The sequence below is a fragment of the Arachis ipaensis genome, chromosome B6, assembly GCF_059453495.1.
Source record: "Arachis ipaensis isolate K30076 ecotype BB chromosome B6, ASM5945349v1, whole genome shotgun sequence".
NCBI lineage: Eukaryota > Viridiplantae > Streptophyta > Magnoliopsida > Fabales > Fabaceae > Arachis > Arachis ipaensis.
In genome coordinates, this window is record NC_142441.1 from 110,894,527 (window position 1) to 110,906,948 (window position 12,422).

The window sequence follows — 12,422 nt, forward strand, 5'->3', positions numbered from 1 at the left end:
AGAAAGAAAAGGAGTAGAAGAAGAAGAAATCGAGGAGATGGAGGTGAAGAGAAGGTTCGGCCAAGGGGGTAGTATTGTGTATGTTGTGTGAAAATGAAGGTGGTAAGGAGAGGTATTTATAGGGTAAGAGAGAGAGGGTATTCGGCCATGTGTGGGTGGGTTTGAGAGGAAAATTGTTTGAATTTGAATGGTGAGGTAGGTGGGGTTTTATGATGGATGGATGTGAGTGGTGAAGAGAATATGGGGAACAGGGTAAGATTTGATAGGTGAAAGGTATTTGGGGAAGAGGTATTGAGGTGATTGGTCAATGGTGTTTGGGGTAGAGTGTTATAGAAAGGTGTGAAGAGGAGAGAAGAAGAGGTGGGGTAGGTGGGGATCCTATGGGGTCCACAGATATTGAGGTGTCAAGGAATTTGAGTCCCTGCACCATTCTGGCGTTCAAACGCCCATTCTGTGCTAATTCTGGCGTTTAACGTCAGCTCTGCTACCTTTCCTGGCGTTAAACGCCACTCTGCTGCCCATTTCTGCCGTTAAACACCAGCCAGATGCCAGTCAGCCTTTTCTGGCGTTAAACGCCCAGAGTGCTGCCCATTCTGGCATTTAACGCCCATAATGCTGCCAGGATGGGCGTTAAATGCCCATTCTGCTATCCTTACTAGCGTTTAAATGCCAATAAGCCTGTCCTCCAGGGTGTGCTATTTTTAATGCTATTTTTCATTCTGTTTTTGATTTTTCAGTTGTTTTTGTGACTTCACATGATCATCAACCTAAAGAAAACATAAAATAACAATGGAAAATAAATAAATATAATTAAATAACATTGGGTTGCCTCCCAATAAGCGCTTCTTTAATGTCAATAGCTTGACAGTGAGCTCTTAGAGAGCTTTACAGAGATTCAGAGCTTAATGGTGGCCTCCCAACACCAAACTTAGAAGTTTAGTGTGGGGGCTATGTTTGACTCTGTATTGAGAGAAGCTTTTCATGCTTCCTCTCCATGGTTACAGAAGAAGATCTTTGAGCCTTAAACACAAGGTAGTCCTCATTCAATTGAAGGACTAGCTCTCCTCTGTCCACATCAATCACAGCTTTTGCTGTGGCTAGGAAAGGTCTCCCAAGGATGATGGATTCATCTTCATCCTTCCCAGTGTCTAGGATTATGAAGTCAGCAGGAATGTAAAAGCCTTCAACCTTTACTAAGACATCCTCTACAAGTCCATAAGCCTGTTTCCTTGAATTGTCTGTCATCTCTAGTGAGATTCTTGCAGCTTGCACCTCAAATATCCCTAGTTTCTCCATTACTGAGAGGAGCATGAGGTTTATACTTGACCCCAGGTCACACAGAGCCTTCTCAAAGGTCATGGTGCCTATGGTACAAGTTATTAAGAATTTTCCAGGATCTTGTTTCTTCTGAGGTAATTTTAGTTGAACCAGATCATTTAGTTCATTGATGAGCAATGGAGGTTCATCCTCCCAAGTCTCATTACCAAATAACTTGGCATTTAGCTTCATGATTGCTCTTAGATACTGAGTAACTTGCTCTTAATTAATATCTTCATCCTCTTCAGAGGAAGGATACTCATCAGAGCTCATGAATGGCAATAGTAAGTTCAATGGAATCTCTATGGTCTCTATATGAGCCTCAGATTCCTTTGGTTCCTCATTAGGAAACTCCTTAGAGGCCAGTGGACGTCCATTGAGGTCTTCCTCACTAGAAATCACTGCCTTTTCTTGCTCACTAGGTTCGGCCATGTTGGTTATATTTATGGCCTTGCATTCTCATTTTGAATTCTCTTCTGTATTGCTTGGAAGAGTACTGGGAGGGAGTTCAGTAACTTTCTCACTCAGCTGACCCACTTGTGCCTCCAAATTTCTAATGGAGGACCTTGCTTCAGTCATGAAGCTGAGAGTGGTCTTAGATAGATCAGAGACTACAGTTGCTAGGTCAGAGTGGCTCTGCTTAGAATTCTCTGTCTGTTGTTGAGAAGATGATGGAAAAGGTTTGCTATTGTCAAACCTGTTTCTTCCACCATTATTATTATTGAAGCCTTGATTAGGCTTCTGTTGATCCTTCCATGAGAGATTAGGATGATTCCTCCATGAAGGATTATAGGTGTTTCCATAGGAATCTCCCATGTAATTCACTTCTTCCATTCTAGGGTTCTCAGGGTCATAGGCTTCTTCTTCAGAGGAAGCTTCCTTAGTACTTCCTGTTGCATCTTGCATTCCAGACAAACTCTGAGAAATCATATTGACTTGCTGAGTCAATATTTTGTTCTGAGCCAATATTGCATTCGGAGTATCAATCTCAAGAACTCCTTTCTTCTGAGTTGTCCCATTATTCACAGGATTCCTTTCAGAAGTGTACATGAACTGGTTATTTGCAACCATTTCAATGAGTTCCTGGGCTTCTGTAGGCGTCTTCTTCAGATGAAGAGATCCTTCAACAAAGTGGTCCAATGACATCTTGGACAATTCAGACAGACCATCATAGAATATACATATGATGTTCCATTCCGAAAACATGTCAAAAGGACACCTTCTGATCAATTGCTTGTATCTTTCCCAAGCTTCATAGAGGGATTCACCTTCCTTCTGTCTGAAGGTTTGGACTTCCACTCTAAGCTTGCTCAACTTTTGAGGTGGAAAGAATTTGGCCAAGAAAGCATTGACCAACTTTTCCCAAGAGTTCAGGCTATCTTTAGGTTGTGAGTCTAACCATGTCCTAGCTCTGTCTCTTACAGCAAAGGGGAAAAGCATAAGTCTGTAGACCTCAGGATTAACCCCATTGGTCTTAACAGTGTCACAGATTTACAAGAATTCAGCTAAAAACTGATGAGGATCTTCCAATGGAAGTCTATAAAACTTACAATTTTGATGCATTAGAGAAACTAATTGAGGCTTAAGCTCAAAGTTGTTTGCTCCAATTGCAGGAATTGAGATGCTCCTTTCACAGAAGTCAGAAGAGGGTGCAATAAAGTCACCAAGCATCTTCCTTGCATCTCCACCATTGTTATTGGGTTCGGCCATGTCTTCTTCTTTTTCGAAAAATTATGTCAGGTCCTCTCCAGAGTGTTGTGCCTTAGCTTTTCTTAGCTTCCTCTTTAGAGTCCTTTCAGGTTCCGGATCAGCTTCAACAAGAATGTTCTTATCCTTGCTCCTGCTCATATGAAAAAGAAGAGAACAGAAAAGAATAGGAATCCTCTATGTCACAGTATAGAGATTCCTTTATGTGAGTAGAAGAATAGAATAGTAGAATGAAGAAGAGAGAAGATGAAGAATTCGAACACAGAGAGGGAGAGAGGGTTCGAATTATAAGAATAAGAGAAGTGTTAGTAAATAAATAAATAAATAGAAAGAGATGAAAAAGAGATAATTCGAATTTTAAATTAAAATAAAAGGAAAATATTTTTGTTTTTATTTTAATTATTGGTTAGTATTCGGAATTTAAAAGAAATAAAATAAAATTTGAAAACTAATTAAATTAATTAATTAAAAAGATTTTTGAAAAAGTGTTAGTGATTTTTGAAAATTAGAGAGAGAAAAGTAGTTAGGTGATTTTGAAAAAGATATGATTGAACTAGTAAACAATTTAAAATCAAACAAAAAGCCAAGTAATTAATTGAAAAAGATTTGAAAATCAATTTTGAAAACATAAGAAGTTAGAAAAAGATTTTGAAATTAAGTTTTGAAAAAGATATGATTGAAATCTTATTTTGAAAAAAAATTGAAAAGGAAATTAAAAAGATTTGATTTTTGAAATTAAAGTTGATTACTTGACTAACAAGAAATTAAAAGATATGATTCTAGAATTTAAAGATTGATCATTTCTTAATAGGCAAGTAACAACTTGAAAATTTTTGAATCTAAACATTAATTGTTAGCATTAATTTCGAAAATATGAAATAAAAATAAGAAAAAGATTTTGAAAATCAATTTTAAAATTTTCGAAAAACATGAAAAGAAATTGAAAAAGATTTGATTTTGAAAAAGATTTGAAAAAGATAAAATTTTTAAATTGAAATTTTGACTTAATCAACAAGAAACAACTAAATTTTAAAACTTTTTGACTAAATCAGTTCAAAATTTCGAAATTTATGAGTGAAATAAGGGAAAGATATTTTTTATTTTTGAACTTTTAATGAGGAAAGAGAAAAACATCTAAATGACACATAATATAAAAATTTAAGATCAAAACTAATAATGCATGCAAAAATACTTTGAATGTCAAAATGAACACCAAGAACACTTTGAAGATCATGATGAACATCAAGAACATATTTTTGAAAATTTTTATGAAAAGAGAAACATGCAAGATACCAAACTTAAAAATTTTTACTCTATAGACACTAATAATTCAAAAATGCATATGAAAAACAAGAAAGGACACCAAACAAGAAAAATTTTAAAGATCAAACAAAGAAATTCATCAAGAACAACTTAAGATCATGAAGAACATATACATGGATTTTCGAAAATTTTTTAAGATAAATTAAAAATATACAATTGATACCAAACTTAAAATTTGATACTAGACTCAAACAAGAAACATAAAATTTTTTGTTTTTATGATTTTATTAATTTTTTTTTAATTTTTCGAAAATAAAAATAAAATAAAATTACCTAATCTAAGCAACAAGATGAACCGTCAGTTGTCCAAACTCGAACAATCCCCGGCAACGGCGCCAAAAACATGGTGCACGAAATTGTGATCTCAACTGCGCCAACAACTTGGTACACACGATCGTAATCTCAACTCTTTTTCACAACTCCGCACAACTAACCAGCAAGTGCACTGGGTCATCCAAGTAATAAACCTTACGTGAGTAAGGGTCGATCCCACGGAGATTGTCGGCTTGAAGCAAGCTATGGTCATCCTTGTAAATGTCAATCAGGCAGATTCAAATGGTTATGAGGTTTTGATAATTAAAATATAAATAAAATATAAAATAAGATAGAGATACTTATGTAATTCATTGGTAGGAATTTCAGATAAGTGTCTGGAGATGCTTTGTTGCTTCAGAACCTCTGCTTTCCTATTGCCTTCTTCCAACCATGCGTTACCTCCTTCCATGGCAAGTTGTATGATCCTCTCGGATGAAAACAAATCCATATGCGCTGTCACCGCATGGCTAATCATCTGTCGGTTCCCGCTAGCGTCAGAATAGGACCATTGTCCTTTTGCATACTGTCACTTGTGCCCCACATTCGCAGGTTTGAAGCTCGTCACAGTCATCCCTTCCCAGATCCTACATGGAATACCACAAACAAGGTTTAGACTTTCCGGATCCCGGATCCTACTCGGAATACCACAGATAAGGTTTAGACTTTCCAGATCCCAGGAATGCTGCCTTTATTCTAGCCTATACCACGAAGGTTCTAATCTTAGATTAGAAACCCAAGAGAATATACTCCAGCTTTCGTCCAATGACTACGTTGAACATCATGTAGATCGCTTTGTGGTTGTCAGGCACGCGACCTTGGCTAAGCGAGTAACGAAGATTGGGTGATTGTCACGGGTCACCCCTTTATTCTGACTTAACTGAATTAAGTACGAGAGTATATCTTGGAGAAGAAGTAGGTGTGAACTGAATAGAAAAATAGTAGTAATTGCATTAATTCATGAAGAACAGCAGAGCTCCACACCTTAATCTATGGGGTGTAGAAATTTCACCGTAGAAAATACATAAGTGAAAGGTCTAGGCATGGCTGTGAGGCCAGCCTCCCAATGTGTACAAAATGGCATAAGCCAAGGACTCCCGATCCAGAGATGTATAAAAGTAATTTTTATACTAAACTAGTAACCTAGGTTTACAGAAAATGAGTAACTAAGTGCAGATAGTACAGAAATCCACTTCTGGGGCCCACTTGGTGTGTGCTTGGGCTGAGCATTGAAGCTTTTTCGTGCTTAGGCTGTTCCTGGAGTTAAACGCGAGCTTTGGTGCTAGTTTGGGCGTTTAACTCCAATTCTGGTGCCAGTTTGGGCGTTTTATGCCAAGATGTATTAGGCTGACTTTGAACGCCAGTTTGGGCCATCAAATCTCGAGAAAAGTATAAACTATTATATATTGCTGGAAATCCCAGGATGTCTACTTTCCAACACTATTGAGAGCGCACCAATTGAGCTTCTGTAGCTCCAGAAAATCCACTTCGAGTGCAGGGAGGTCAGAATCCAATAGCATCTGCAGTCCTTTTTTAGCCTCTTAATCAGATTTTTGCTCAGGTCCCTCAATTTCAGCCAGAAAATACCTGAAATCACAGAAAAACACACAAACTCATAGTAAAGTCCAGAAATGTGATTTTTGAATAAAAACTAATAAAAATATAATAAAAAGTAACTAAAACATACAAAAAACTATGTAAAAACAATGCCAAAAAGGGTATAAATTATCCGCTCATCAGCGATCAACTAGAAGATGGGTGCGAAGATAAGATATGGAACCCTAGATCACACTACGAAAACCAATTTTGGGAACTCATATCTTGGAGAGAACCTCACCCAAGCTTGGTGAAGATGGTTGGAAATTCTGACGACCGATTGAAGGACAAGCACTCTTGGAAGTTCAAGGATGGATACAAACATAAACCACCTTGACAAGGAACCTCTCAAATATCCAACTTAAGGACTTAAAATAAAAGTGTTTGGTGGGAGACACCCCACCATGGTAAACTCTTTCTATTCTCTTGTAGATATAATGAATGAATGAATTGGGTTCCATTGTATATAGCTTCCTTACCCCCTTAGCACATTTTGCCTTGCTTGCTAAGTTGTTTATAGACTCTATGCCTTAATTAGGGATGATTCTTTGAATTTGAGTTTTTTCTTGGATTGCAAGTTTTCTCAATTTGTTTGAAAAATCCCCAAAAATTCAAAAATATGTTTGATTTTACATTTTAGCTAGTTTTAGAGGAGATTGGGAGGATTATGAGCTCTTCTTGGTGTTTCAAAAGAAAAGAAAAAAACCGGACACGCGCAAGTGCACAGTGCGCGCACGCGCCGGCTGTGCATTTCGCACTTTCAGGGCCAAGGACCAGAGAGTTGTGCCACTTTTGGGCCAACTTTGGGCCTTAATCCACGCGGATGCGTACGTGACGCGTCCGAGTCCTTTTTGTTTCCCTACCCACGCGTTGGCGCACTTGGCGCCTCCGCGTCCCATCATCATTCAACTCAACCACGCACAAGCGCACAATGTGCGCGCGCGTTGATGCGTTTTTGCATCACCCAGGCCAAAGACCCGAGAGTTATGCCAACTCTGGGCCACTTTTGTGCCTTTGGCCCAGCTCACCCATGAGGATGTGCATAGTACACGCCCGCGCCCATTCTCACATCTCCCATCCACGCCCAGGCGCATATGACGCTCCCGCACCACTTCCTTATTCTCCCATCCACGCGGACGCGCACGGTGCGTGCTCGCGTGGATTCAAAATTTCACTTACCCCAGGGGCGCGAAAGCCCTAGCACAGTCGCTCACTCCCTTACCCTTTCCCCCCAACGTCTCTCCCTCTTCTTCTCCCTCCATAACCATCACCCTTCCTCTTCTCTGCAACCATCATCGAGCACCTCTGGCGACACCATCGCCATCACCATCACCCTCACCTCTCTTCTTTCCCCTCTCCCTCTTTCTTTCTCTCCTCCTCTATTTCCCACTCACCCTAACTCCACTGCCATCAACAGCCGTGACCCCGATTGTCGCCGGCAAGCCTTCACCGCAACATCAACCTTCATCCAGCACACTTCCCCTCCATCTTCCTCTCTCCATCAACTTTCTGCTCTGTTCACTCTCTACTCCTCAGTTCTCTGCCTTTCCCCTGTTTTATTTCAATTCGTTGCTACAGCTAGTTAGTAATTTTTGTTAACTTAGTTTAGTTAGAAATGCATGTTAGTTGATTAGGTGGTTAGGGAATCTGAGCTAGATAGTGGATTTAGGTTTGTTTTGAATAATGTTGTTGTTTGGGATGTTGCTGTTCTATTGATTTTCCTGCTTTGTTTGTTGATGTATGGTTTGCTCTTATGCTAATTTGGCTTGTTTGACGCTGCTGCATACTGGTTTATTGCTACTTTGTCCTGCCTGGTTGATGCTAAGTCTTGTTTTAATTTGAACTTAATTACTGGATTCAGTTAGGAGCATCTGTTTGGATTCATGTTGCTTGCTTGTGCAGTGAGGATTTTTGCTGAATGTATGAATTTAAGTTGTCTTTACTGCTATTTTGTCCCATTTTGAACTCAATCACTTGAATCAAAATACTTAGTTGTTCAAATTCATGTTGAATGCTTGTGATTGGCTGATGAATTCAAGAAATAAATGCTGCTGGATTGTTTCCTATTGCTATTTTGATGCTATATTTTTCTCGTTGTTCCGATTTGAGCCTAATCATTGAATTCAATTTGGTTTAAAGTGTTTGAATTCAAATTACTTGCTTATTGAATGGTTTATTGTCAATGGAGTGATACTGTTTTCCTTGAATTCAAATTGAATTGTCAATTGCTCCACTTCAAGTTTCCATTTTGTTCTTGCTTCAAGACCCTATTGTTGCTGAATTCCTGTTTTATTTTATTCATGGTGCTGTTCTGGTGATGTGTTGTAAGCCAGTATTTCTGTACATTGTTTAAGAAAAGAATGTTGTTTTTTGCTGGCTGGTTTGCTTTAAATTGCTTTTTGATGTTTAGTTGCTGAAGGATTGGCTTATTTCTTTGGATTCATATGAATTCAGACATGATTTTTTTTGTGTTTTTACTAGTTAATGAATTCATATGGAATCTGAATTGATTTATTGAGTTTGGGAAATAGCCAACTTACTATTGAAATGCTGTCGGATTTTTCCTAACCATGTTTTATGAAATAACATTGTTTTATTTGGTGCAACAAGCTTCTATTTGACGAAATTCTGTGTCAATAGAATTTTATTTTCTAAATGGTTTCGAAACTCCTCAAGAACTTGTTTACAAGTGTTGGTCATGCTTCTAACATTCTTTGCTTGTTTATAATGCTGATCTACTTCTATGCATTGAATAGTTTGAGTGAGTTTTCATATTGACCATAACTTGAAATTCTTTTAAGATTTTTGTGCCTCTTTTGCATAAACTCACAAGTTTGAAGGTTTTTAATCTATGTGGCTGATTTGATTCATTCTATTTATACCTAATTTGCATTAAGTCACATAGATCATGAGATTTTCCATTCTTGTTCCAACTTGTGACTTTTATGCGTCTTTGGATTTGGTGTTGAATGTTTCTTGGTTAACTTGTTCTTCAATATTTTGACTTTACCAACACCAATTAAGGCGAGCCTGGTGACCTTTACATTGATTGTTGATTTGATACCCATATACATGATTTAGTGCAAATTTTCATATTCCATCATCAATGACTAAATGTCCCTCATTATTTTGAGTGTGCTTACAACATACTTTGTGCTTTTCTTTTGAATTGAGCCAAGAACCGTCGTACCACTATCTTTGATCCACTTTTTTTTAAACTTCTAACTTGTTTAACTAACTAATTTCTCTTTTGGTTTTCAACTTAACTCTTTTGATCATTCTTTTGGGTATGACGTTTCATGAGCTTAATACACAAAGCATTGTGCAATTGTGGTTTGAAATTCTTGGTTTGTGACTTGATTTGAATTCTGAATTTTGTTACTTGCATTCCAAGAATTCTCTTTTCTTCACTCACTTTATGAGTATGTCTTACCTTGAGTGCTATACATCTACTTGGCTAGTCGCTTATATCATAGCACATCTGTTTTTCAGGATGTCGGATAAAGAAAAAGCCATAGCTACTACCTCAAAGAAGAGGAAGCGCTCTAAAGCCTCTACCCCTTCTCCTTACGCCAACTATGCTAAGAATCTGCTAAATGACGTGGAAAAAGAGAATCAATTGTTACCATCCACGGACCCAATCAAGTTTTCCAACCTCTACTGTGAGCTTCGCTTCCCCAAATATCAAAAGACGAATCTGAATATTGAAAAGAAACTAGTCTTTCCCAACGACGTGAGACGCGCCATCAATGGCCGTATTCTGGAATTGGGCTTGGATTTTGTTGATGGGCATTTAGGAAGGATAAACACTTCGTGGGTGAAGGAATTCTACTGCAACTTCTTTTGTACCACTCTTGATTCAGTCCACTTGCGGGGTAGGGAGATCTTGATCACTAAGGCAGCTATTAGGGAGGCATTGCTTTGCCGACCTCGTACTGATGACACATGCGCCTATCAGCAGGCAGATATAGCTATCCACTGCATGACCTTTGATTATGAGGTGTTGAAGCGCGTGATTGCCACACCGGACTCCCCTTGGGTGATGGATTCTGGCAACAAGAAGCCTAAGGGGATGCTATTCACTTATCTGTCGAGAGAGACTAAGACTTGGCAGCATATATTCGCCCATTATGTCCTGCCCACCATTCACTTTTTAGAGATCCCAATGGATATGCTAGTTCTTATTGGCTGTGTCATGGAGGGGAAGGAGGTAGACTTCCCCCGGTTGATCAGGCAGAGCATGTGGGGTGCACACATTCGTGGCCTACTGTCATTTCCTACATTGGTCACCAGCATGATTGAGCTAGCCGATGTCCCATGGGAGGACGATGACGTGACACCACCACCCCCAGATGACGACGATAAGGAGGTTACTATTCCTTGGGGTGGGTGGGTGCACGAGAAACCTCTACCTAGACACCGTTTTCGAGCTAGAGTAGTGGTGGAGGTAGCTCAGCCTTCATCCTCCGCAGCAGCAGCAGGACCCTCCTCGGCTTCCACTTCTGCAACCGCAGCACCCTTGCCGCCACCACCAGCACCTGAGCCGACATACCTGCTTGTACAGCGCCTGTTTCGCTTTATGGAGCGCAGCGAGTGTCGTATCATGTGACGTCTCGATCGCATCGACCAGGTCTTCGTATCACAGGTATTGAGCTACCTCCACTCCCAGACTCTTCCGCCTCTGATGAGCAGGATTAGGAGGAGGAGCATGTTATGGGGTGACGATCGGATTTCTGTCAGTAAAGAATTATTTAAAAATAATCACGTTGTAAGTATAGTTTCTAAACCAAAAAAGAATCCTTTCTTACAAAAACTTTGGTTGTCACAAGTAACAAAACCCAATAAAATTTATAACCGAAGTATTTAAACCTCGGGTCGTCTTCTCAAGGAATTGCAGGGAGGTGTATTTATTATTGGTTATGAGTTTTCTGGGGAATGTTGAGTTTGGGCAATGGGCAAATAAAAAATTATAAATTAAAGCAATGAAAATTAACAAGAGAATTTATGTAATTAAAATAGAGAGCCTTGAATGAAAGAATGATTAATTGGAAGAAAATAAATTATTAATTAGAAAAACTCTTGGCAAGGTATGAGAACTGGAAATCCTATCCTAGTTATCCTTATCAGGTGTGATGAGAATTGTTTATTGCTCCCACTTAGTTAACCCTTACTAAATAAAGGAAAGTCAAGTAGACTAATCAACTTGATCCCTCAAGTCCTAGTCAACTCCTATGGAAATACTAGCTTTAGAGGAATCCAAATCAATCAGCAATTCCAATTTTCAATCAACCGCTGAGTTTGATAACTCAAGTGTCACCAATTACTCAACCAAAGCCAAAAGAGGAAAAATCCAAATTATTTATATCATAAATAAAAGAAAGCAGTCATAAATCTGAAATACCTCAAATTGCATTAAATAGAATATTCAAATCTAACATGAAGAGTTCATAAGCCAATTTGGCTAAACAAGTAATTACCAAGTGAAATAGAGCAACTAAAGTAATAGAGTAAATAAAAGTAGAAGAGAAACTAAATTAAAGAAACATTGAACCTGGAATGAAGAAAATGAAGGAATCCTAATCCTAAAATCTAAGAGAAATCCTAATCCTAAATCCTAAGTGAGAGGAGAGAGCCTCTCTCTCTAGAAACTACATCTAAAATCTAAAATTGTGAATTATGAATGTTGTATGAATTGTTGTTTGATTCTCCCACTTTATAGCCTCTAATCTGTGTTTTCTGAGCCGAAAACTGGGTCAAAAATAGCCCAAAAATTGCTCCCAGTGATTTCTGATACGTACAGGTCGCGGCACTGTTACGCGTGAGCGTCGTCTACGCGTTAGCGTAGATTGGATTTTTGCCAGGTCACGCGTCCGCGTGTTCCACGCGTTCACGTCACTTGGCTTCAGGGCAGCTATTGCAAATTATATATTGTTGCGAAGCCTCAGACGTTAGCTTTCCAACGCAATTAAAACCGCGTCATTTGAATCTCTGTAGCTCAAGTTATGGTCGATTTAGTACCAGAAGGTCAGGCTGGACAGCTTTAGCAGTTCCTTCAGTTTCTTGTATTCCTTCCACTTTTGCATGGTTCCTTTCCATCCTCTAAGCCATTCCTGTCCTGTAAACCCTGAAATTACTTAACACACAGATCACGGCATCGAATGGTAATA

At 38.8% G+C, this 12,422-nt stretch overlaps 1 non-coding gene across 1 annotated transcript; it reads left to right on the top strand.

Annotated features, from left to right (window-relative positions):
* The first annotated feature begins 2,521 nt into the window (after positions 1 to 2,521).
* Positions 2,522 to 2,625, top strand: LOC148562303 (small nucleolar RNA R71). The gene has a single exon (XR_015888042.1). It is a non-coding gene; the product is annotated as a small nucleolar RNA R71 (small nucleolar RNA).
* The last annotated feature ends 9,797 nt before the right edge of the window (positions 2,626 to 12,422 follow it).